Source organism: Phaenicophaeus curvirostris, chromosome 12 (genome assembly GCF_032191515.1).
Source record: "Phaenicophaeus curvirostris isolate KB17595 chromosome 12, BPBGC_Pcur_1.0, whole genome shotgun sequence".
Lineage (NCBI taxonomy): Eukaryota > Metazoa > Chordata > Aves > Cuculiformes > Cuculidae > Phaenicophaeus > Phaenicophaeus curvirostris.
The window spans coordinates 22,145,673-22,171,153 of NC_091403.1; the positions used below are offsets into that span (position 1 = coordinate 22,145,673).

At 53.5% G+C, this 25,481-nt stretch overlaps 2 protein-coding genes across 3 annotated transcripts in view; both read left to right on the forward strand.

Annotated features, from left to right (window-relative positions):
* The window catches only part of FRMD5 (FERM domain containing 5), a 90,981-nt gene that overhangs the window by 9,662 nt on the left and 55,838 nt on the right, over positions 1-25,481 (forward strand). The window lies entirely within an intron of this gene.
* Positions 17,913-25,481, forward strand: part of ANKRD34C (ankyrin repeat domain 34C) — a 202,875-nt gene continuing 195,306 nt past the window's right edge. The window contains exon 1 of the mRNA XM_069866638.1: positions 17,913-17,920. The gene's annotated coding sequence lies outside the window, so the exon portion shown is untranslated. The remainder of the gene's footprint in view (positions 17,921-25,481) is intronic.

Below are 25,481 nucleotides of genomic sequence, written 5' to 3' on the forward strand. Positions count from 1 at the left end.
TGTCTTATGCCATGTGAGGTATGAGTTTGCCAGTGGGAAAACTCAAACCCTATGGCAAAATCCACCCTAAGCAGGTCTGCGTTATAGTTTTATAGATGCAGAGTTTACTTTGCCCTTAATTACACTTTGGCAATTAGCAGCTGGGTAGGTTACCTTCACCGGTAACCGTTGTCTTCACTTGCAGAAGTGATTTGGCAGCTGAAATACCATGAGGAATCTGGTTTATTCTATGCACACATAAAATGCAAGATGCCATCTTGCGTCCCCTGGCTTCTTATCTGCAGCAGGGGTAAAATACAGTAAAATCTGATTTTCCTCAGTGCAGTCCCAGCTCTGTCTCCAGACGCACATCAGGAGCTGCGCTGTGGAGCAAGGAGCTGCCATTTTAACAAAATCAGTTTGTAGAGCGGACCCTCAGGATCTTTTAGCTGCTGCCGGCATCCCCTTTGTCCTTTCCTAGGTGATCCCAGTTCTCCTTATGGAAACCAGGGGGCCTGTTCTCCCAAATTGTTCAGTCTTTGGTGCTGACCAGGAAAGCTGCAGTGATGTTGGTGTAAATGGAAACTGCTCTTCTGCAGGCAAGGGGACGGACTGGGCAGCTTGCCTGGCTTTGTAGGACGTACTTTGCATTGTGAAGATGCAAAGGTTAGAGAATCCTTCCTGCAGAGGCACAAAGGCTGCAAGGCTCAGAGCCACCGTCCAGCTGCACCCTCAGAGTTTTAACATAATACTTTTCAACATCTTTTCATGAGGATTCTGAGCTGGGAGCCTCCCTGCGCTCTTGGCTGGGTTGTGGTCCCACTGGAGCTGAGCGTATGCTGAGACTCATTTTGTTTCCCCGGGGGAGCCAGTTTTCTGCATTGAGCATCTCATTGGAAATTCAAGGTCCACACGTATTTTAATCTTCCATTTCTGGCAGTAAAGAATATAAGCACTGGCCTCCTGGGGATGGAGAAAAACCCAAGGCTGCTTCGGGATGCTGGGATGCTGTGGGAGGGAGTGCAATGGGGGCAATGAGGTGGTCAGTACTGCCAGGTACCGACGTCTGACCAGATAGAGGGTCATTCCTGTAACTAACCACTAACAAAAGCTGTTACGTTATGCTTTGTGAGCCAGAGAGAGCCCAGCTAGTTCACGTGGTTTGTCAAAACGTGATCCACCCTGCAGCTGGAAGTAGAATATTTTGGCTGCATGATGCCTGTTACTCAGGACCGTTAGGGCTGTAGGTGTCGTATTGGTAAAGTCTTTCTGTTTTTCAGGATTTATAGCATGGCTGCTGCGGATCATATTGGCGTTTAGCCTGGCACATAGGCTGGGGTCCCAAAGGAAATCTCCATCTGGCTGCCTAGATGGTATTTTTCCTTAATGAAAAAATTACAAAAATTGATGAAGCCATCCTGGAGCCAGAGAGAGACTTTAGGAATGTATGGATTAGGTCATTTATAGTGATTGTAACTATACATTATCCGTATATTGAAGTCATAGGGTGGACAGTGTATTGGGACTGGAAAAAAGGCCAGAATCCAATACAGTTATGGTTGAATAATAGATAAGAAACCTGCTGAGCAGGTACTTTCCATGAATCAATTTAATTCTCATTAGCATTGCGCTGTGGAGCATGCTGATGAACATTTCTGGCTTGGGAACAACGGCTTTCCAAAGGCACCGTATAATGAGAGCAGAACGACTTTGGGATCAGGAACTGAGGAGCTCCCGGGGCTGTTGGAAGCAGAGGAGAGGAGCCGTGAGCGCAATGGGCAGCGCAGCGGCAGAGGAGGCAGCGAGGCTGGAGCTGGGGCGAGGTGGGAGAAGCACCGCTGGCATCGGTGACAGCGCAGGGACGAGCAGAGGGATGTCTCTATGCTCCATCCCGGGGCAGGGCTTGTCCCCCGGGAGCCTCACCGCAGGAAGGCTGATCACAGCTGAGCTGCGACTCAATTACGGCTCCTGCATCGTTGGGCGGAGAGGGAGCGGATGCGGGCTTTGCTGAGGGAGTGCATTAGTAACGGAGAGCGTAAGCAATTGAACCTCGTGCACTCAAGACAGAGATTTCCAAATCCCCCTGGCTCTCCGTTCACCCCTGGAAGTGAAGCAGGAGAAGATGTGTTCTCTGAGACTCATCTGCGGTGTTATTGCTTCCCAATGAGCCTTTGTAGCCCTCGGGCTTGGAAGGCACCGTGCCTCAAGCAGGGACAGGCGCCTGGGCCAGCTGCCTGTGGCAGCCAGGAGCTCCGGCATCCCAGCAGAACCAGTGCCCATCCCAGGCACAGGGTGGCCGGGAGCACCGCTGCTGGGAGCTGGCAGTAGGGATTGGCCCCTGGCACGGGCTTCTGTGGGGGGCCAGGAGAGTCTGGGGAGGCTGCTGAGTGGCAGCTGGTGGCCTTGGTCTTCTGCAGCCCTCTTCGGTGTCCTTTGTGTCACTGGCAGGTTAAATGGTTGCCTGAGACCAGGGCAGAGTTTAGATACCTGGGCTTGGAGGGCGCAGCTGTTTCTGTCAGGTCACCATCCTCCTTTCACGACCTTTTTCTGCTACAGCTCATCCAGCTCTCCCTGACTTAAATTCTGAGTCAAAACTCAGATTCCTCAGGACGGATGCGAATGGCATCCCTCAGATCTAGAGAAAGAGCTGCACTTCCCAGTGCTCAGGTGCGGTGCCTGAAGGCCTTCCCCAAGTGCAAGGGTGCTGGTGTTGCCCTCGCTGAGCCGGCACCAGTGCTGGAATTGAAGGAAATGATGGGCTGTTCTACTAACCAGCCCTCTTAACACAAGGTTTCCCATTCCCTCCATTCATTTGTCTGCTTATTCCTCACCCGTGTGGAGAAATGCCATCTTCAGCAGGCACAGCCTCGGCGCCAGCTCCGGGGGCTCGGCAGAGGTGTCAGCAGTGGCTCGGTGGTCGTGGTGGCTGCGGGATAAACGGGAGGTGAGTTGGGCTGGGCTGCACTTTTACACTCTGCGCGGTTTCCATGAGACGGGGATAAGAGTCAAAACCAGCTGAGAACGGCCTCAGCATCGGCTTCTGCATGGGGCTCAGGAAACCGTAAATCAGCCTCAAAGGAGTGTCTGCACGGTGACCCCTGCAGACACTGCCCGATTGTTGGATTTTGCTTTGTTCCACGAATCTGCGTGGAGAGAAATGGAGTCAGCGTTGTGGTGCGGCTGGCGGGGCGGGGATTGCCGTGGGAGCGAGGAACAGGGCTGGTGCCGAGCAGGGGACTCTGCCATCACCTGGGAGATGCCCTTGTCCCCATTGCCCCGACGCCGCTTTGGGGACGTCGTGTTGAAACTCCAGTGGCCCAAGAAATAATGGCACTGGTTTGCTCTTGTATTCTTCCAAGTGAGCAAGCTGGCGTGAAATAGAGAGCAAACACGAAAAGGGTGAGTGCTTCTGGTGTGCTGTCTGTGAGGCTGCATTGGGGAAAATAAAATCATCTGATAAACTACACGAGCCAAAAGAGACGTTTGAATGCACTTGATTCTTCTGTAAGTGCTGCAATTATTCTGGCCTTTATTTAGCGTGTCAGACACAGTGAGAGCACCAAGGTGAGATATGATGCTTTCGCCTGGGTTGCATGTGCTGCTGAGGGAAAGGCTGTGAGGGCCAGCGGAGCTTGGGGCAGGGTTAGCAACAGATTCGCTCAAGCACTTAAAAAATTTATGGCGTTGTAATCCATACATGTTTTAAGCATATTTGACATCATCCTGCATTGCTCTTGTATCTCTCATTTCTTGCGGAGGGACTCCAGAGTGCATCACGGTCTGGCTGGTAGGAAGTCGCTGCAGGTAGCCATGCATTGAGCGTGTATTTTCATAGCTGAGATTTAGAAGGGAGTCATAAAGTCTGTTCCCAGAGAGGTTTTGTAGCATGAGGAGGGGCTTTTGCACAGCACTTGCAAAGGCGGCTGACTGCTCGGGACTGGGATGCAGGATACATGCTGGTCCTTGCTGGGCGAGGAGGGTTTGGGCTGCAGGGCTTTTCCTCTCCTTGCATGCCCAGCCACCCCCGTGCTGCCCTGGCTCTGCATCGCCCGTGGGAAAGGGAAGCAGCCGGAGGAGATGGAGATGTCTCAGATGTTTCTCTAGTGACTCAGTCACTGCGATCCTGAAGCACCTTTCGCTGCAAAGGGTGCTGGAGGACCTGTCACTGTGGCTGCACAGGGGCCTCGGGGGCTGCCCCATCGCAGCAGCCAGGTTTGGGGAAGCTGGACAGCTCTTGGCACAGCTGGAAGGGTTTGAGGTTCCTTTGAAGCTATGATCCCCCAGCGGGATGGATCATCTTTTCAGCTGAGCAATTCATCTGCACAGCTGCAAAAGGCATCCTCCCTCTGTCCTCCTTCCATCCTCCCTTCTCCCTTGGTTTTGCGTGTGCAGGCAACCAGCCCCGAGGGGACGTCGCTGTGCCACCCTGGGCAACACGGAATGCACAGAGGCTGCTGCCTGCTGAACAGCTTTGACCTTGGGGTTGGTCTGCTGAGCTGGTCTGGGGTGGAGGAGAAGGGCACAGCTGGATGACTGCCTGGGGCGAAACCTCTCCTGAAGCCACTTCAGCCGGTGGGAGCGGCACTGGGAGGGACAGTGTGACCGGTGCATGTGGCAGACCAGCAGCTCAGTCTTGTTAAGTCTGCAGCTCAATCCCCATTGGTGGCGTCCCCAAAGGGTGCTTGGTTATGTTAGAAAGCTCCTGCGAGGCTCTGAGGAGAAGCAGAGGACCTCCTGAGGAGAAGCAGAGGATGTGGTTTGGATGATGATGGAGATGAAGGTGCCCAGGAGCAGCTGATGGGACTGGAATTGATCTCACCTCCAGCATCCTATGGGATGAGGCACTGGGAGGCTGTTTTGTTGTGTAGCACGGGTCCACGTCCATGAAGCATGTTACATGGTGCCCTCTGGCTGCTGAAGGCTGAGGCTCGAGAGCAGGAGAGCAACCCTCCTGAGCTGCATCAGTGTGGAAAAAGCCTCGGTGCTCTGCAGGGACAGGCACGTGCCGTGGGTGCGTGAATGAATACCACATGAAGCTGCAGGAGGGAAGGTGCTGTGAGACCGTTGCCTGTTCCCATGCCCTGGGGAGGAGAACGGGGAATTCTTGTGAGGGACTGGAAAGGCTGGCTGCTTCCAGCCAGAAACACTGGCTTTTTTTGCCTGTGCCCTTTCTTCTACCTTTTTCTCCCTTGGAGGCTGATATCTCCAAGTGTTTCACCTCCTGGGCTTTCTCCTGACCCAGAATTGTTTCTGCCTGCCTGCAGTTGTCCGTGGTGACTGCAGGCTGCTGTGAGCTGGGGCTGAGGGGCACAACGAGAGGTTTTTGTGCTCGTGACGGTCCCCGTGGGAATGGGGCACTAGGGCTTCCTCTGTTTTGGGAAGGAACATTCCCAAGGCCCCTTGCTGAGCAGCCTCGTCTGCTCCATCGGGGTCTGCAGTGGGTGGTGGGGTGGACACCGCAGCTGCCAGCACGTTCAGCTCGTGTGCACGTCCCCAGGCTGGGCAGGATGACACCCTGGCTTTGTCCCCAAGACGATATACATCCCAGGCAAGAGGAACAGCAGGATATTCAAGAGGGTCTCCTCAGACACAAGCAGCAATTCCAGAGACCTGAGCAGCCCCGTTTGGAATGTTTGCTGTGTTGAGTGTTCCAGCTGAGCATCCTCAATTTCTTGGGCACAGACTGGGATCATCCTGTGTCTTGGCCTCCTTGGATGTGTGGCCATTTGTCTGTGCATTTTGGTGGCTGCCAGAAAGGCAGAGCTGGGCTGTTTCCCTCCCCAGGTCTTGAGGACACCCACAAGTCTGCATGGATCCCTTGGCAGAGTTGCTCCAATGGGGTAGGTGATTCCAGGATGTTGTTGCTGCAGACAGGGGACACATGCCAGCCCTGGAAGAGAGATCTGACACCCAGCCAGGCTGTCTCCGAGGCCACGAAAGGTTTGCTGTAAACAGTCCGCACATGAAGACGTTGCAGAAGAGCCAGAGGTAGAGCAGTAGATCTCCAGCTCAGGCATGTCCACCAGCCAGGGAGCTGGGGTGGGATGCAAAAGAGGACGCTGCCCGAGGTCTGCTGGTGGTACCACCTGTTCTGCAGGGACAGGACCTTGTTTTCTAGCCAAAAAAAGAGTCAGCCAGTTGCCTTACTGCTAGAGGGATAATTCTTGTCAATCTGTCACTTTTTACTCTGATGTGCTAAAAATAGCGCATTATTTCCAGGCAGTAATTGCACATCCTGCAGCCGTAATGAGCTCTTAAGGTAATTACCTTTAGGTGGGAAGGAGCTGAAGATAGGGTGGGTTTGGCTGACAAAGAGAGGGTTTTCAAGAAGCCTGAGGGGTTCTGTGCTCAGTTAAAGGGCAGAGTCCCACAGCAGGGGTGAAGCATCTGCGGGAGGTGAGGTGGCACATCAGCCTTTCCCTGGGTTCTCCACGGGTGCTGGAGGATGACGGCTTCTGTGGCATGTCCCGACGTCAACGGCAATGCTGGAATAAGCAGCAGCAGCGCTGCCGTGCCTGTTATCGAGGGTACCTGAGGTGAATGTCATCTGGGGAGGCGGCAGGAATCGGCTGTCCACATGGGCGCCTGCAGCTGCCCATCTACAAATGAACGTTTTACTGTATTTAATTTCTTTGAACTGACGTTTAAAAGTGCTTTTCCATCGCTAGTGGTTACCTTAACAGGAATTGAGGTACAGATCAAGAAAGTACGATGTGCCACCCACTCTATCAAGCTTTGCCCTACCCTGAAAGCCACTGCTCCCTTGAGCATCCTCCAAAGCCTCTCTCCACTGCCAGCTCTCGATGCTGGGGGGGCTGCCAGGGCAGACAGGATGGGATGGATCCCCTTTTCCCCTGCGCGTGGTTTGCTATCTCTGGGTCAATAAATAATCTCTTGTAGTACTGCTTTGCCTCCCAGCTTTGTAAATCAATTTACTGTGTCATAGAGTCTCTAGTGCTTGCGCGCAATAGGTAAATTACACCTACCACTGTCACATCATTGTAATGAAGTTGATAACGTATTAAGAATACAAGCCATTCAGAATGTTTTTGCCTGAATCAATTTTCCTTTTGTGAGGCAGAGGTGCTGATCTTACAGCACAGTGCGCTTCCCAATCCTCTGTAATCCTTTGGCTTCTCGTTATCGCAGTCTCCGATGTATTTCCACAATTACAGCCAGATTTATCTGTCTGCAGTTCCACTCCTGCCCAGCGATGCTGGGATATAACCTCTCCACCTCCAGGTTTCGACAGCCACCCCAGGTATGCGAGCACGTTCCTATGAGGGATAAGCTTGTAGAGCCATAACTCGCATTTTATGGAGACTGGATTTCCTCACGTGTCTGGGAGCATGGATATAAGCAATAAAGTGCTCTTATAAACCCACCTTGGGGTCAGCGGCTGCAGGTTAAACCTTCTTATCAGATATCAAAGGATCTGAACAGAGGGTGATTTTTTTTCTCCCACACGCACCTTGTGTGCCACTCGTGTTTCTGCCCTGGGCTAACATGAATGGTGGGATTTTTAAGTCCTAGTCTGTCAGCATTGTGTATTATTTTGCACAACTTCTTCAAAATAAAGGTTTTTTATTAGAAATCAGACTTAATCGACACGTCACGACTGTGGTTCTTCAGGAAGGAGCTGTCAGAGAGGATCGAGCGTGATTTGCTTGACGTGCCTTCGCTGGCTGCATGGCTCCGAGGACAAAAGCCGGCTGCTTATGCAATCCCTGCGGAGGGGAGAAGGACCCCAGCCCTTCCCTTGCCGCCCTCTGAAGTGGCTCTGCTGCAGTGGCAGAGTGACGGCTGCTGCCGGACGGACTGACAGCCGGTGCTGACGAGCGGAACGGTGCTGACAGGCGATGTTCAACGAGGTCCTCTTGGCAGGAGGCTGCGACGTGGCTGGATGCCTTTGCCTGGCGCAATCTGCGGATGCTCCCAGGCGCCCCAGCTCGGGGTCCGTAATCACAGGGTGGGAGCACGAGGTGCTGTCCCCAGGCTGCTGCAGCTCCTCCCGGGGAGGCACCGCACAGATATAACTTGCTGAGGCTGGGAGAGAAGCAGCCGCCGTGCCTTTGTGCAATTAGAGCAGCTCCTTTGCAGTATAAATATCATCACTTTAATAAAGCCAGAGTGATCTGTTGCTTGCAGATAACAACTATAGCGTGGTATCAACAGAAGCAAAGCATTAAATTAACAATAATCATTATCCTTGCTGATAAAAGGATGTGGCAGTGGCATAGAAGTGTTCCCAAGTGTGGGGTTATGGGCCAAGGCATCAAATCTTTATCTTTTAATTGGTCGGTGCTATGTTTCATCACCTTGGCTGGTGCAGGACATTCGCTGTAATTAATGCTAATGAACAAATCTGTTGGAGGGCGTGGTGGGAGGCTCGTCAGCCTGGGCAGTTTTCTTCCTCTGTGACTGTTTTGGCCCCAAAAGCACCACCTGCCCATTTCTGGGTTAGGGAATGGCGCTGGGCCAGGGGAGCTGCTGTCACTCCAGGCTCAGTGTCCCGGCACAGGGCTGGGGCTGCTAGGAATTTCCCACCTACCTCCTCGGTGGGAGCATCTCTGCTAGCAGTGGGGCATCGCCTGGCCGTCTTCACCAGGAGCAGGAGCTCACTCAGGCCGTTAGCGCTGCCCGGGAGTGCTGCACGTCCCGGCGAGGGCAGGACCTGCCGTCCAGGTTAGGAAATTACAACCAGGGGCTGCTCTGCAGAAATGATTGCTTTCTTCCTTCCGATCTTATCTAAAGTGGCTTTCTGCTGGCTTGCTTGACGCCAAGCCCTAGGTGCTTTGGTATGCTGAGCACCACTCTGACCAGAGCGGTCCTGGGGGCTGTGGGTGCTGAGCCCCAAAGCTGGGCTGGTGCCTGGACGCTGCTGTGCTGTGGGTGCTCCCCGAATCACCACCCCTGTGCCCCCAGCCTTGCCACCACTGCTGGGTCTGCGCCAGCCGCCTCTGCGAGGGCCTCCGGGTGATGCTCCGCTCTGGCCGCAGCGGGAAGCAGCTCCTCTCAGACGTGCCGTGTTCCTGTGCCCGGCACGGTCTCCGTGCTGCCACGGCAAGGCAGACGCTGCAATGTTATTAGGCTGTTTGAGTGTAAAATGCTTCTGGTAGCTGAGCTTGGTAAGGTGAGCAGCAGATACTGGTGGCATCAGATGACCCCACCAGTAGTGATTCAAGTGTGATTTGTGGGGTGTTGCAACGCAGCTGAGAATGATTGAGATGATGAGTTCTTTATTTTATTTTTAGTACTTTCATCAGAAATTTGTAATTAAATGCTTGAGCCTCTGCCTGGATGGAGCAGAGCATCCTGCCTAGGGATGAAAAAGAAGTCTCTGAGTCTCTGACGAGCGTGTGGCAACCTGTTTTTATGAGAGCAGTGCTTATAGGATGGGCTGCTGTACCTGAGTGCTTGCCACCAGCACAAACTGGCATGCACGGGATGTGCGCGGTGTCATCCAGGCTCTGAGGGGCAATTTAAAGGCTTTTGATGCTGGCACAAACACATCTTTTGGCAGTTACTGATCGATGGGTTTTTGACTTGGACTGGGTTGGGAGAAGGTGGTGAGATTATTCATGTCTGTTACAAAGACACTCACTCTTCCCCCAGGTCTCGTGATCAGCTTCCCTCTGGAACTCCGCTGTTTCCAGGCTGCTCCCATCCCTTAAACGTGCCCAGGTTCCATGAGCAGCACCTGCTGGAATCCCTTCCATTCTCTCCTTTGTCTCATGCTGAACTGGGGGCATTGGGAGGGACAGGCAGCTGCTTCTTGCCTTGGTGGTCTTCTCCTGTCCTCGACCACCCTCTGTTTGCATCTCCGTGTGCACCGAGGGATGCTGCAAAGGATGAAGGACATGGTTTTGGCCATGACTGTGTCCCTGGCCACGCTGACAGAGTCTGCCTTAGCACCCGGCTGAAGTCTAGGGGGTTGTGAGGATGGTTTAGATATGTGTGTCCTCACAAAGGCTTTTAATTAAATCTCAGCAGTCCAGAGCCTCTATTGCCTTTGCTAAACTCCAAAACTTTCAGCAACAGACAGGGAGCAGCAAAATTCGGAGACAGCGAGAGGTTTGAGGATGTGTTGCTGTACCAGGGCTGATAGGAAGCCTCGCTTGCAGGGAAAGGCGCTGTCTTGATTGCAAGGGACAATCACGGTTCTCACAACTGCCAGGCAAAGCCTGCCTCTCTCTCCCTTCCCCACGTATTCCTGACGAGCCATCAGCACTGACCATGCAGCCGCCTTAATTTTTTAGTGGCTGAGAATGACAGGAGTGCACTCCTCCATCTATTTACCCATCTATTTCTGCAGAGTAAGGACCTAATTGAGCGAATAACACGCGGAAAGCCATGCCGCAGCTCTTTGTGTTTTGGGGAAAGCTTTTTATCCTGAGCCATTTGCGGTGTGGTCATGCAGGGCGCTCAGGCGCTGATGGATGGCCCCAGTCCCTGCTCGGGGTGAGTGTGGGTCACACATCCTGCCAAAGACCCGGTCCCCAGGGTCTCCAGTACCCGATGCAGGGATTCTACACACTGGTTTATGCCCTGAGGACAGGATCCTGGAGAAAGGCTACTTTGCTCCCAGGAACTGCAGCATCAATCTCTGGCACATTCAGACTGAGCCCAGGAAAACCCCCTGGTACAAACATCCCGTGGAAAGGAGAGGTGGGACCTAGGAGCCCCTTGGGTCAGAGCAGTTCCTTGGTGGGATCTCGGCTCAGCGCTGGTGCTCACATGGCCTCACAGCCCCTGGGGAGATGCTGAGTGAAGCCAGCACCTGCTTCCAGACATGAGCAAAGCCCAGTCCTTAGCAAACTTGTGGAAACCCACTTTTGCTGAGTGCTGAGCCCCGAGGAGCGGTTGCTTTTGTAACATGGTTTAGTTTTCACTGTGCAAACATCAGCTCTTGCAGCTGGAGAAGTGAAATCTCCAACCAGACCCCCCACCTCTTGCCCCGTGTAGCTACATGAAGTATTGCATTGGCTGATCAGGCAAGTGACTGACATGATTGGAGAAGCCCTTGAGAGTTTTTAAAGGTCAGTAATGAGCAATAAGCCCAGCGTGAGTCAGGAGTGCTAAGCCGGCCTTCACTGAAGTCACAAGATGGTCTGCTTGGTTTTGGCTTTACCTTTCCTGCTTCTCCATTAAATGCAACAGCTGAGAACAGCTCCACATCCTCAAGGCGTAACTGAAGTGGCCTCTCTGCTCCATGAAGGCACAAGTTAGATCTTGGCAGATGGGATTTGTAATAAGTCCCAGAGACAGCCGAGTACAGAGACGCTGGAAACAGACCGTGCTGGGCAGCGGTTCCAGGCTCCTCCAGTCAAAGGAGCCACTGTCAGGTGATGGAGAGGACAGCGTTCCCCACGTCCACTTTGGCCTCTAGATGATGTGCCTCAGCAGCAGCTCTTTTGCACACACACAGATCCCAAGCTGCGGCACCAGAGCAGGCTGTAGCCTGGGAGGTCTCGTTCTCCTTTCCCCTTGCTGCAGCAGAACCACTCCAAAGCTGCGGTTGAAGGGCTGCAGGTAGGCACTGCCCAGATCCCACTCCTGGGCAGGGGACGGTGCCGGGGAGCAAGGTGGGAACAGTGCTGGCTGGTGCCCATCTACTTCCCCCTCCAAAGCAGCATCAGCGTGAGGAATCATCACTGCAGGGGTAGAAACCTTTTTTCTCAAAAGCCCCCAGACCCAACATCTGTGGGGCGTGCAGTGTAGCTGTGGCACCGGGAGGCGGGGGTGGCCACCCCTCACCTTGGGGCTCAGATACAGGTCGGGGCTGGAAGGAGGGAAGTTACCATCTCCAGGAACATCTCCAGGTAGAGGAAGCAGTGTGTGCAGGATGAGCTCCTCTGTGACAGCGATGGGCTCATAAATGGGTGGAAAGGAGGAACTGGGAGCTGGTGGGACAAAAGGCTGTTTTTCCGAGCACTGTGGTGGGACTAGGGTGGCCCATGGGGTATGGACGCATCATCCAACCCCACAGCTGGACAATTCCCCTCTCCGAAGTCAGGGATGAGGAGCCTCCTTACTGTTATTTCTCTGGCCGTTATGTGCACATGTGGATGAAATGCACACTGGCCTGAGATCCTTCAGTGGTTCTGGTAGTGCAAGTAATTTCTCAGATGGAAAATGTAATCAGCATGTTTATTCTTGATCAAATTAGTGCAGTTTGCATTGATTTCTCTGAGCCGTGCGAGCGTTCCTCAGGTATATTTTCATTTGTCTTCCCCCAGGTTTCACAAAACGTCGCTTCCCTTTAGCAGAGACACTCTAATCACATGTGAAACCTGCTCTGATGTGAGTAAGTGGAACAGACAGGCAGAACCTTTTTTACATTAAACTCGAGTCGCGGAGTCTTGTGCACACGCTGTGCTGGATGAGCGCTATGTGCAGACATGATCCCTTGGCGTTACACGCTCTCGGGATACACGGCTGCTCTTCGGGAACAGCACGGCTCCATCGCGTCCTGAAAATGATGAGGTTGAGCTGTTCGGAGAGCTTCCCTCATTTGGCTTTGTTGTGGCCATTACAGAAATGCATCCCTCTGCCCAGCTGGGGTTTCTGTTCCAGCCCGATCCCTCTCTGCTGTAAGGGCAACTCACAGAGTCTTGGAATCGTTCAGGTTGCTGCAGGCATCTTTGAAGCTTTCGTCCAGGTCCAGGAGGCTCATTGCTGCAGGGAATGCTCCCGTTCTTTATCACTTCTGGGGGACAGCATAAAAATAGGAGTGAGGCACTGCAATAAGGTTTGGAGCACTCCTTCCCCAGCAGCACCTCAAATCATTAAGTCTGAAATAATTTTAATTGGATCCGGAATTCACAAGAGATTTTTTGTGCCATTGTGGAGCTGGACTAGTTTCTCTGATATCGCGTCAGCCTTCCGTGCAGAGGAGAGGAGAGAGTCCCTGCTTGGCTTTGGAGTGCCTGCGGGCCAGAAGCTCCTGGGTCTGCTTCCAGCAGGGGCAGGGTTTAATATTGGGAGATAAATATTTTGTTTCCTTTGGAGTGGATAAACACCACTTGAAAAGCTCTAAGTTGTTGATTTAAGTTCTTTAGAGGAATCCTCTAGTTTATCGCAGCGGCAGCCTCTTGACATGGGAAGGAGAAGTGGATCTGGGGGGAGGAACTCGCAGCCCTGCGGGGGTGCGTTAGGTATGTGCAGAAAAGATAAAATTCCAATTAAATATTTTGCATGTCCCAGTTAAAAATGAGGCATTTGTCTTTGCAAATGGACTTCAGATCAGTAACCCTCGCCCACACAGACAGGCTGGTTCAGTTAATGTGTCTGCAGAGTGCGTGGACTCTTGAAAATGAGCTGGGCATTAATCAGAGATGATTCAGTGCCCTGACTGCACAGAAAGGTGGGGTAGAAAGTAAACATTAAACATTTCATTTAAATAGACTGGCCCGAGAGCATTTGCAGCCTCTAATGTAGTTTTTCTCTGTGTAATGGTGGTGAAAAGCTTCGGCTTCATCTGCAGCCTCAGAGACAGCAAAGAATCAGTGTAGGCAAACGCAAAACTGCCACGAGGGTTAGAAATGCAATTGCACTTCCACAGAATCCCCATGGATTTTCATAAGAATATTTGTGTAGCAGCTGATTTCAGTTCTTTATCTGGAGGGGAAGAGCCCTTGCAGAAAGCTCTGTAGGACAGAGGAAAGGCCTTGTAGAAAGCTCCACAAGAAAAGGCACGTGGAAGAGGCTGGTTGAGCTGGATTCTTCCCCGACCTGGCAGTTGCTCTTGTCAAACATTAAAGAAAAAATCTTGTCTTCTTCTATGACAGAATTATGTCTGGGAGCTCAGGAATGCAGGCGTTCCTTTTAAATCCCTGGAGGGACTGAAAATATGGGTGGATGAGGTGCTCAGGGATGGTTTAGTAGTAGGGGACAGGTACGGTTAGACTCAATGATCTCAAAAGTCCTTTCTAACCACACAGTTCTCTGATTCTGTGCTTTCTGACCTCCCACTGGCTGAGAGGGATCTTACTCAGTAGCTGAGTGCGTTGCAGCTCTTGCTCCCATGTCCCTTGGCAAAGGAAACCCTGGAGAGCTTCCCCCATCCTGGTACTGTGACTGCACAAGGATTTGGTGGCTCCTTGGGTCTGATCGTAGTATCATAGAATGGTTTGAGTTGGAAGACACCTTAAAGATCATCCAATTCCACCCCCTGCCATGGGCAGGGACACCTCCCACTGGATCAGGGGCTCCAAGCCCCATCCAGCCTGGCCTGGAACCTCTGCAGGGATGGGGCAGCCACAGCTTCCCTGGGCAACCTGGGCCAGGGCCTCCACACCCTCGCTGTGAAAAATTTTCTCCTTAAGTCTAGTCTAAATCTTCCCCTCTCCAATTTAAAGCCATTCCCCCTCATCCTATCACTCCATGCCTTTATACGAAGTCCCTCCCCAGCTTTCTTGTAGCCCCTTCAAGTACTAGAAGGTCACTCTAAGGTCTCCTCACAGCCTTCTCTTCTCCACGCTGAACAACCCCAACTCTCTCAGCGTCTCCTCGTATGGGAGGTGCTCCAGCCCTCTGGAGCTTATTATCACAATAAGCTTCCCGTGTTGTGCTTCCCATTCACAACTGGGACTGCGGTTACAGATGCTGGTGCGTCTCGTGGCACGGGCAAGGGGCAGCTGTGTACGTGGGCAGTGGGAGGCAGCGGGGATGCTCAGGGAGGACACTTGCTGCTCTTAAGTGCCTGTGACACTTGCTGTGGTTTGAGTAGGAGTCGCCTCTTGTTCAGGTGTCTGCATCCCTGCTGATAAGCAGTGAGGGGAATTAAAAGCTGAAATTACATTGAGAGCCCCTATCTTGTTTTTCCTGTTGCCGTGCGAGGCGACAAGGTATGAACCAAGCACAGAATGTCAGCGCTGGCTCAGCGGTGCCGGGCACCAGCGGTTCTGCCAGCGCAGAGCTCGGCACAGCTTCAAGGTGTTCACTAAAATACGGCTACGAATGTGTTGCTGGAAGAGCATCAGGTGGTAGCTCTTGTGCTTATCTGCATTTCTTGGAGCACCTGATGGAGACCTCTTCGGGTGAAAGCTGCTGTTACTGGTGCAGCTCCAACCCGCGAGGATGCTGGACCTTGTTAGCGGGTTAGAAGTGGAGAAGGATTCTCCTAGTTGTGCTCGTGATGGGGCCATGAACAGTTTGGTTCCTAGCACAGGTGTCACTCGGGGATGGTTTAAAATGCACACGGAAGATTCCCAGAGAGATTAGAGATCTTCCTGTGTTTGAGGAGGACTCTGGTGTCCCAACACCGCTTGGTATTTGCGCAGGAGTCCATCTCCTGGCACTCAGCTGGTGTTCCTGGAGGGACATCACAGACACAGGGGAAGGGATGGCCAAAGGCCCAGGATGGACGCTCAGGAACCTGTGCTGGCTGAGAAGAGAGTGACTGCATGGACAGAGAGCGGAACTGTGGGGAAAAGGGGCTCTGGGAGCTGCGAGGGCAGGGGAGGGCAGGCCGGCAGGGTGAGCGGTCTGGAGCTGGCTGGCAGAGCGCAAGGGCCACGGGCGCGGGCTGTGTGGGGTGCCGGTGCCAGCCCCAGCCCTGCCCTTGGCCTCCAGCCCTCTCAGTGGGCGCCTGGCGAGCGGCTTTCGAGGAAACGCTACCACACCTGCGCTTGCCCACGCTGCTCCGACACCGACACCGAAGCGAGCCCTGGGACCAAGGGCTGCCCATCGCAGAGGGGCAAGGAGACGGAGAGCATGATGAGCAAGCAGACAGGGGAAACGGGTGCCATTTGTCACTACGAGCCCCAGTGCACTTGCAGGGCATCGTCACTGATCAGCTTGCAAGGGCAGCAGGGCTGGCAAAGAACCATCCTGAGTCAGAGTGCCCTGGGCAGAGCCAGAGGGCTCTGGCTGCCGTTCCCCATCCTCCAGGTGGGCGTTGGGTAACCTCTGATCACCTGGCACTAAACCCAAAGATAATTATACATGCAGGTTTTGCAGCTGAAGTTTTATTGCTGACATTGGTTGTTTTCTTGCCCTGAAAGATACCAGCGATGCCGCTGGGTTGCCCTCAATTTGAATGTTTAATGAGATGCTTCAATATTTAATTCCACAGTGCATGCAGCGTGCGTGTGCACCGTGGAGACGTCGCACTGCTGGGACTGTGTTATACATGAATGCAGAGTTTGTTCTGCGCCAGCAAAAAAGAGGGCAGCGGGCTGCCTGCACACCGGGATCCGGATGGGGGCTGCGTCCCGGCTGGTGTGCGAGCTCCTAGCTCTCTTCTGCTGTGAAATCCAGGCAGAGCTCACCTGCGGGAGCCAGGCTGCTCCTCTGCAGGAACAGGGACATGAGGCTGTTTGCCAGGGTCAAGTCTCCACCTCTGCCTTGGAGCCCCTTGGAGGTGGCTCTGTCAGGATCATCCTTCCTGCTGCAGGAGTGAAGATTCATAGAACCATGGAATCCTGGAATGGTTTGGGTTGGAAGGGACCTCAAAACACATTCAGTCCCACCCCTGCCATGGGCAGGGTCACCTTCTAATGCACTGGAGGCTCCAAGCCCCATCCAACCTGGCCTTGAACCCCTCCAGGGATGGGGCAACCACCACTGCTCTGGGCAACCTGGACCAAAACCTCCCCACCCTCAGAGGGAAACATTTCTTCCTAAAATCTCATCTCAATCTCTTTCAGCTGAAACTCATTCCCCCTCATCCTATCCCAGCCCTCCCTGATCAAGAGCCCCTCCCCAGCTTTCCTGCAGCCCCTTTCAGTGCTGGAAACTGCTCTAAGGTCTCCCCACAGCCTTCTCTTCTCCGGCCTGAACAACCCCAACTCTCTCAGCCTGTCCTCATATGGGAGGTGCTCCAGCCCTTAGAGCATCTCCATGGCCTCCTCTGGACCTGCTCCAATAGATCCATGTCCTTCTTGTGCTCATTCCTGATACTTTTGGCTGGAAGCCACAAGCTGGGCTAATTCCTGGCCAGATAAAAGCTGAGCGAGACCCCTCTCCCAGTACAGGCAGAGCCAGTGCCACTGGCTGCACACCCAGCCCTTTTCTTCCACCTTTCCCCTTCTGGAAGCCAACCTGGACCCCACAGTTTCCTTTCCTGTATTATTTCAATGTGCTGCCCTTGCTTGCAAAGCCTCTTTGCGTTCTCCTTCCTGACTTCTGCCTAAGCACCTCTTTCTGCTGCACCTTCGATGTGGGTTCATTCCACCCCTGGGTGGCTCCTGCCCGTGTCCGGGTCCCGCGGCAGGATTAGCCGCTGGCTCGGAGTGGGGCTAATCAGCCGTGTGCTCTCTGCAGCTGAACTTGAGCAGAGATAAGCTCATCGCTGCAGCATTGCTCTGCTCTAGGCCATCTGCAACTTCCTGGACCGTGGCAGCTTTTTTGTCCTCTTTTTTTGGGTTTGACTGCCAGCCCAGCTGCGGTCGCAGCTCCCGCAGCAAAACAAAGCGCTCGCCACACTGGAGCTGGAAGAACAGTTTGAACAAACCCGAGCATCCCCCAGGCTCTGTTCCCCAAGCTTCTTCTTTCATGTTTCCTCATTGTGCAACCCAGAAATTCCAGTCCTGTTTTTAGGGACCTGGGGCTGTTCAGTCTGGAGAAGAGGAGGGGAGACCTCATCACTCTCTGCAGCTCCCAGAAAGGAGGCTGTGGTGAGATGGGCACTGGACTCTTCTCCCTAGTAATGAGTGATAGGGTGAAAGGAAACAGCCTCAAGTTGTGCATGGAGAGATTTAGATTGGATATTGGGAAAAACTTCTTTGCTGACAGAGTGGTGAAGCCCTGGCAAAGGCTGCGCAGGGCAGTGAGAGAGCCCCTGTCCCTGGAGGGGTTCAAAAACCGTGTGGCCATGCCACTCTGGGACACGGTTTAGTCGGTTCGGTGGGGTTGGGTGGCTGCGCTGTGCTAAGGTGGGTCTCACCTGGGCTTTCCTCCTCCCCTGCCCTCTCTGCCCAGCAGCACCGGGCTGCGGGTCCCCAGCGCTGTTGCAATTCAGATGTCAGGGCTAGACATAGCTGGGAAGTGCCTCATGCTTCGCTAGTCAGGAACCTTATCTTCTGCACTTCTGTGTATTCCGTTCCTGGGGATGAGGGCAGTACGTTTGTGGAGGGAAGAAGTTAAACATTCCCTGGGTTTGCATTCTGGATGGCTTCCCATCGCCCACGGGGTGCTGGATGTGAGCAGACTGCCGAATCAGCCTGCCAAGCGGCAGCGCCAGCCCCGAGGCCGTGTCATGCTGTTGCGAGCCCCAGACTGACTGGCAAAGCTCCTCAGCTACTTTATTTTTCTGGAATTAGAAACCTAAATCTTTTTTAGTAAATACCAACACTTAACAAAATAATAATTCCCAAGTCTAGGATCCTCCGTCGCAAGTTCCATTCGATGCCAATGCTCTCAGCAGCTCCTGCAAAGCCGTTATCTCCTGTAGAAATCGTTACACAATCCTAGTTCTCGTGCTGCAAATGGCTTCATTATGGCAACAGGACATCAAAGCAGACCCAGAAACAATCGAGTTTCTGTTCAGAATCCAAGATACTCAGAGTGGATGAAGAGTTTGGCGTTGCTGACTGCTCCAGAGGGCAGGCAGGGCTGGATCTGGGCAGCACGAGAAGTGGCTCCCTGCCCCTGCAGCCTGGCAGAAAGGTGTGATTGATCCCCAGTTTGTAAGGGGAGATGTGGAAATCCTTTCCTGACCCAGCAGGCAGGCGGAACTCGCTTGAAGCGAGTATGAAAAGCGTGCGAAATAAATGAACAAGGAGTGCCCGTACCTGGTGCCAGGGCAGTGGGAAGTGAATGGTCCAGTGGAGCGGGAAGAGTGGTCCCTACGCTTCTGCCTCCGCATCCCTCCCTCTGGCTGACCAGAGGGCTCTTCTGAGCTCAGAGACTTTCTTTTTTGGCACTGTTGAACCTGAGTCCAACCACGTGGAGTGATGGGGAATGAGGGTTCTGTGGGGCTGTTGCAGGCCTCTCCCTGCTTTGACTCGGGACGTCTCTCTGTGCCTCAGGGCAGCATGGGGGCTGCAGAATGGAGGATGATGCCCAACGCTCCTCTTACATCATCCTGCTTTAATGGACTTCTTTGCCAGTTCATGGCACGGACTAATTTGGTTCCTGTATCAAAGAGAATTAAGCTGTGCCTCGTGACCCTGGAGGTCGATTTAGCTGTCAGGGAAGCTGGGAAGCTGCCGTGGCTCTGCAGAGGTAACCACGTTATCTGTGCAGTGTCCATTTAGCCCTAATGAGAAGTAGTGGCTGTGTAGCTTCCCATTAGAGCTAATGGGCATCACCGGAGCGACTTGCCTGGCACCAGAAAGCCGTGCCGCGCTGTGCCGTGCCGTGGGAGCCACAGGGCAGTGGGAGCAGCGGCTGCGCAGCAGGGATGATGCCAAGGGGTCTGTCATGGGGAGGTGGATGTTGATCCCCTGCTCTGAGGTGGGATGGAGGAACTGGGATTCAGGTCCTAAAGTTCTGTTTCATACCAGAGAGAGGGGCTGAACCAGACAGAGCAGAAATGGGCCAGGGCCAGGAAATGCACACGGTAAGATCCAGGGTTAAGGCACAGTAATTCCAGAATTTTCTAAACGGCTTTTAGTTTTGTGGGATCCATACAAGAAAAGTGAAGACCACGGACCCTGAAAGGTCTTGAATCTTCACAACAGCTGGCAGCACATCAGCTGCTGGAGTTACCTTTGTTTCCCGGTTTTCCCTGAGCAGCCTGTTTGCATCCCGGCACCGTGGAGCTCCTGCTCCAACTGGCAGCAAAGCGAGCCATCCATGACTCCATGTTTCCATCAGGGCAACTGGGGAGGGCCCTTTGGGTAGAGTTACTTGTGTTCAGGCAGAGAAGCATCACAAGCAGAAATGCACAACTGCCTGTTCTCTTTTCCTCCAAGTGTCAGGTTTTCTGATTAAACAGGAGCTCGATCTGGGTCAGCCTTTGCTGGTTTTAGCAAAACCATTTCCCCCTGCCAGATTTTTTGAGTACATGACAGATCCAGCATAAGTGCTGATGATTTGATGTGTTACTAGCAAGTCTCCATCATTTCTTGTCTTCCTTAATGTAACATAAGAAAGAGGAATTAGTGGGGGAGCTGAGTCTCATTGTAAAATGTTAGAGAAGAGAAGTAAATGGCACAAAAGGAGGCAGCTCTTACGTGACCAATGATTCAGGCTCCCGCTAGCCTTGGCAGCCAAGCAGAGCAGCCCTGGTGTGAGGACGAGCCGCCAGTCAACAATGCCCACGATGTGCACGGCACAAAGGGGCTTTTCTTCACCCAAAGCACGCATGGCCACTTGCTTCAGCTCCTCTTCCCCCCACGAACAATGGCTGGAAAACCTTTTTTTTGCACTGGAGTTCCCCTCGGTTGCTCTCTTCATCTCCCAGCCAGGGGCTGCTGCTCTCAGCATAGCTCAGACCTGGGGGTTCTGTAGTCTTCTTAAAACAAACTCCATGCTGAGGAAGAGCTGGTGGCAGCCGGTGACTTCCACACCAAGTCGGTCCATTGTGCCGTTCCCCATGTGAGTCCTCATCCTGCACATCACCTTGCAGCCCCCAGCACTGCTCCCCGATTTCCCAGGGGCTCAGCCCCCAACCCCCAGTGTTGCAGGAGAGGCACGGTCAGCTCATGCCCCTCTCTGCCCCGTGCTAGCTGACAGAAAACCCACGAGGTTGCCTGGTTGTGCGCTCTGTGGCAGCCCCTCCTGTGCCTGGAGCTCTGTCCTGTTCCCAGGAACCCGGTGAGAGGTTCCCAGCCCACCCTGCTCCAGACCCCCCTGATCCGTCCGATCTCACTGACATAAACAATGTGTCACGGGTGTTGATTTGGGTCAGAGCGCGGTACAAGCTGTAAGAGCAAGTGGCAGGACGGTGGTGGGCATGCGTGACGCAGGTAGGAAGCGGAGATGCACTGTTGATGGGCAGGAGCCGGCCACCCCGAACAGTCATTGCGGGAGAGTTGGTGGAAGATCTTCTCGATGTGGAAAAGGACTCGGCTTGCCATTTTCCTTACTGTGGCTTTGGATTGAAATAGCAGGAACAGCATCAGTGCAATGATAACGATAATGATGGTAATTAATGAAACCACTTTTTCATCTTTAAACCTATTGCTTTTATCTCGCTGAGTGCTCAGCACACATCGGCTGGTTAATCCTCCTGCCAAGCTTGCCAGAGAGAGCTGGGCTGGGGTGGTTAATGCCCTGCAGGTTGATGCTGCTGCTTTTCATGTTTGGCCATTCCTTGCGGGAGCTCAGCTATTGCAGACGCTTTGACAGGCTCCATCTTTAGAGTTTATTTCAAGTTTTTGAAAGATTTATTTGAATAAATTGCCAGATGAAATGCTGCTTTCAACTGGCTGACCTGCTGGGGTATTGTAGCCTTCCAGCGGTGCCATCAGGGATAATACGAGCCTTAGAAGCTCGCCTGGTAGAAATGAATTGCCTTGCAGGTGTTTTGATGCAAAACTGCATTAAGCAGAAAGCGGGTTTTAGTGACTGTGTTTGTTGGTTAAAAAGGAAACTATAAATTTTCCATGCATTCGAACAGCCAAGTTGTTCGCTACGGTCGTGAAGCAGAAAGCTGGCAGTGCCGCAAAGGTGGAACAGGTCACAGCAAACACCAATGCAAAACCAAAGCTAGTACCCAGCTCCTGTAGCTGACAAGAGTCGTACAGAAACATGGTGATTGCTGGAAGGAGGAGCTACTCAGTACCAGTGCGTACGTGAGATGGATCACATCTAGGTGCTTCTAGGTGCTCTTTCTCTGGAGTCTTCCCAAGGGTGATGGTTTCAGACTCGACACCAGCCCCCTCCTGTCCGAGCAGGGTGAGGTGAGAGGGTTTGAGCTGAGCCTGCTGTCTGAGCTGGGCCTTGGTAAGCCTGCAGCTCCTCTCGGCCCCAGGAGCAGCCAGTGGCCGCTCTCGGTGACGGCACAAGGTGCTGGGGCTCTGGCAAGCTCAGCTCTGAGCTGACTGGGGGCCATCAGGCACGGGCCAGCTTGATGCACTCGTGGGATGCCCAAGTTGTCCAAGGCTGCAGGACAAACCATTGGCCCCTGCCCAGTGCTGCATCCTGGGTCTCTGTCATGGTATAATGGGAATTCCCATGCTGGGCTGGTGGCGCGGGGTCAGACAGGGTGGCTCTGCCCCAGGTAGAGGTGGGAATTCCCAGGTCTTTGGGAGCAGCCAGTCTGCAGGCAGTAAAGCCGTGGCAAAGCTGGGTTTGGCAGTGCCTGCTGCCAGCAGGATTGCCGAGCTGATCCCTCTTCGTCATTGCTGCAGCGACCACTGGGATTTAAACTAACAACATGGGGTGAGATCATCTTCAACTCAGCACAGGGGTTCAGTCGTGCCGCTGCTGAGCTGGAGGTGCTTTCACCCCATTTCGCCTGCCTTCCCACCTGAGGCTCCGTGCTGGGAAGGTGCCAGGAGCGGTGGGACAGCTGAAGGTTTGCTGAGAGGTGCGATGGCTGCAGTGTGTGCAAACCTCTCCGTGTGCCACGGTCAAGCAAGAGTGCATGACAGGGCACAGCAGAACACGGGGAAGCCACCGTGCTCCTGACCCGCAGCGAGGTGAGGAGCCTTGCCACTGTTCACCCTTCTGCACCGGTGGTGGCTTTGGCAAAAGCGAAAGCTCTGGGTGCGTTTGGAAAAAAATGGCACAAAATGGGGCATAATGTGTTGTTTGTAACTGTCCTGTTATTAATAGTTAATCAGTCTGCTCTGTATTTCAAAGCGTGTGGGCATGGGAGGGAATTGCCAGCGCGGCAAACCACTTAACTTGGAGTTGCGTTGCTGGCGCTCAGCCTCTGAGGAGACGCTCTCCAGGTTTTCCTGGAGAGCTCATTACTGAGACAATAAAGGCCCGTGATAAATAGGATGCAGCTGTTATTAACACGCGGTCCCTAGAAACTGGTCTAAGAAACTCGGTGCTTGGACAATAAAATTGTGTCCTTGATTTGTGTGGTGGCGTGTTCCTTCCCGTTGCCGTGGTGACGGCATCCTCCAGCGATGCTCCCAGCTGCTGCCTGGAGCCTGCTCACATTAACGCTCCCTCAGATCTGGCTCTTCTTGGGCTGGGATATTTGCATTTTAAACCATCAGGAGTGCCTTCACACGAACCCCCAGGTTCGCACCCATTTTACAAAGTATTCCCATTTATTCCTGCCTCCTTTCCCAGTGCTGTGGTTAGGGCGAGTGGAATACCCTTCCCCAGGGCAGAGCTCCTGCAGGCATTGTGTGCCACGGCCCCGCTGGGCAAGGAGAGCCGTCTCCAAAGGGAAAATTTACAGGGAATTGGATCAGTTGCCTTTGTTTGAAAATCTGTGCATGTGGAGGTTGGTGGTGGAGCTGGCTGCCCAAAGGCCAATTCTTCACCAGCCCCTCTGGGACAGGTCGCAGGGTCTGGCACGTGCCCCCGTCCCACCAGCCTCCTCGTGAGGCTCCAGTGTGAGGCTCCCTCACCCTCAGCCCCATGCTCAGCCCCATCCCACCGGTTATGAGGAGCGGCTGAGAGAGCTGGGGGTGTTTAGCCTGGAGAAGAGGAGGCTGAGGGGAGACCTCATTGCTCTCTCCAACTCCCTGAAAGGAGGTTGTGGAGAGGAGGGAGCTGGGCTCTTCTCCCAAGTGACAGGGGTCAGGACAAGGGGCAATGGCCTCAAGCTCCGCCAGGGGAGGGTCAGACTGGACATTAGGAAAAAATCTTTCATGGAAAGGGTCATCGGGCACTGGCAGAGGCTGCCCAGGGAGGGGGTTGAGTCACCATCCCCGGACATATTTAAAAGACAAGTAGACAAGGTGCTTAGGGACATGGTTTAGTGGCAGATAGGAATGGTTGGACTTGATGAGTCCTAAGAGATCTAAGAGATCTTTTCCAACCTAGTGATTCTATGATTCTATGGTCCTGCTGGTTCCTTCCTCCGCACCTGTCTGTGGGTCCTTTGCACAGGAGCAGCGTGTGCCCTTGGTGCTCTCAGTGGAAGCAGTAGAAACATGGTGTGAATCAGGATGTTTAGACCCATGGATATGGGGAGGTGTCCAGCACGTGTCCATCCCAGTGGCTTGATCCCCCAGCCTCACCTGCTGGATTTGTGGGGGCAGGGGCAGCACCACGGCAGCCGGGGACACTGCCTGGAGCCCATACTGGGAGCAGCACTGGTCTTGCTTGGAGGACACCATGAGCTGTGGGATCCACCACCTCCTGGGGCCGTTTATTCCTCTGCTTATTTGCCCTTAGTTTTAAAAACTGCATCTTGTTTCTAATCCAAATTTGTCAGCTTCCAGCTCTCTGAGCCGGGTTCTTGTGCTGCTTTTGCTCAGTTGATTGAAGAGCCCTTTAGCAGCCGGTGTTTTCCCTCTGTGAAGGCACTTACCAATGATAATCCTGTCACCTCTCACTCTTCTTTATGATATATTGGAAAGCCTGAGCAATTCAGCCCTCCCACTGCAAGGCAGCTTCTCTGCCTTCCAAACAATTTCTGTCTCTTTATGCGACCTCCCCGGTATTTTCACCTCTCTCTTCGTGATGCAAGCACTGAGGTCGTGCAGAGCCTTCCAGCATCCCACCCAGGAAGGCTGGGCAAGGCGAAAGCCTCTCCCCAGAACTGACTTGGAGCCCCGGTTTGCAGCTCGGGCTCCCATGCTGCTGTTTGGTGCCCGTGCGGGGCTGCCTGCAGCTCCCATTCTGCTCCCAGCTCAGCACACGCAGCAGGGTCACCCACTCGTTGCATCCTTTATGTAATTATCTTTTCTTTTCTAGAAACTGCTTATGTAGGCAAGCAGCGTGGCGGGTCCCAGCTTCTTCTGCACCCGTCCCTACCAGACAGAGGGGAGGGACTGAAGGATCGAGCTGCTGGGACTGAGCTGGTGGCATCACCATGTAGCATGTGCAGGCTTCCTGTCCTTCTCCTGGAGACCAAACTTGCAAAAAGCAGCACTTGCACTCTGCAAGCAGCCGTTGACAGCGATGACTTCCTTGCAGGCTTGGGGCTGTTACGGGGTTGTTTATCCTGTCATCTGCACGTGTCCTCATTTTTCAAAGTCACTTCCCAGGATGGACCCTTGGAGGAACCTGGTACCCAAAGCTGATGTGGGCATGGAGGTGGTGTTGGAATGACCACCGTTAGATCCCATCCAAATTCAGGAGTGCACTGCTCTTGTCCCTGCCACGGCTGTGGCACGCAGCAGGAAACCTCTGTGCAGGAGGAAATACAGCCTCTGATGCTGCAGAAGGGAGGCAGGGTCACAGCAGGGTGACTCATAGAATCATAGAATAACCAGGTTGGAAGAGACCCACCGGATCATCGAGTCCAACCATTCCCATCAAACACTAACCCATGTCCCTCAGCACCTCGTCCACCCGTGCCTTAAACACCTCCAGGGAAGGTGAATCAACCCCCTCCCTGGGCAGCCTCTGCCAGTGCCCAATGACCCTTTCTGTGAAAAAGTTTTTCCTAATGTCCAGCCTAAACCTACACTGGTGGAGCTTGAGGCCATTCCCTCTCATCCTGTCCCCTGTCCCTTGGGAGAAGAGCCCAGCTC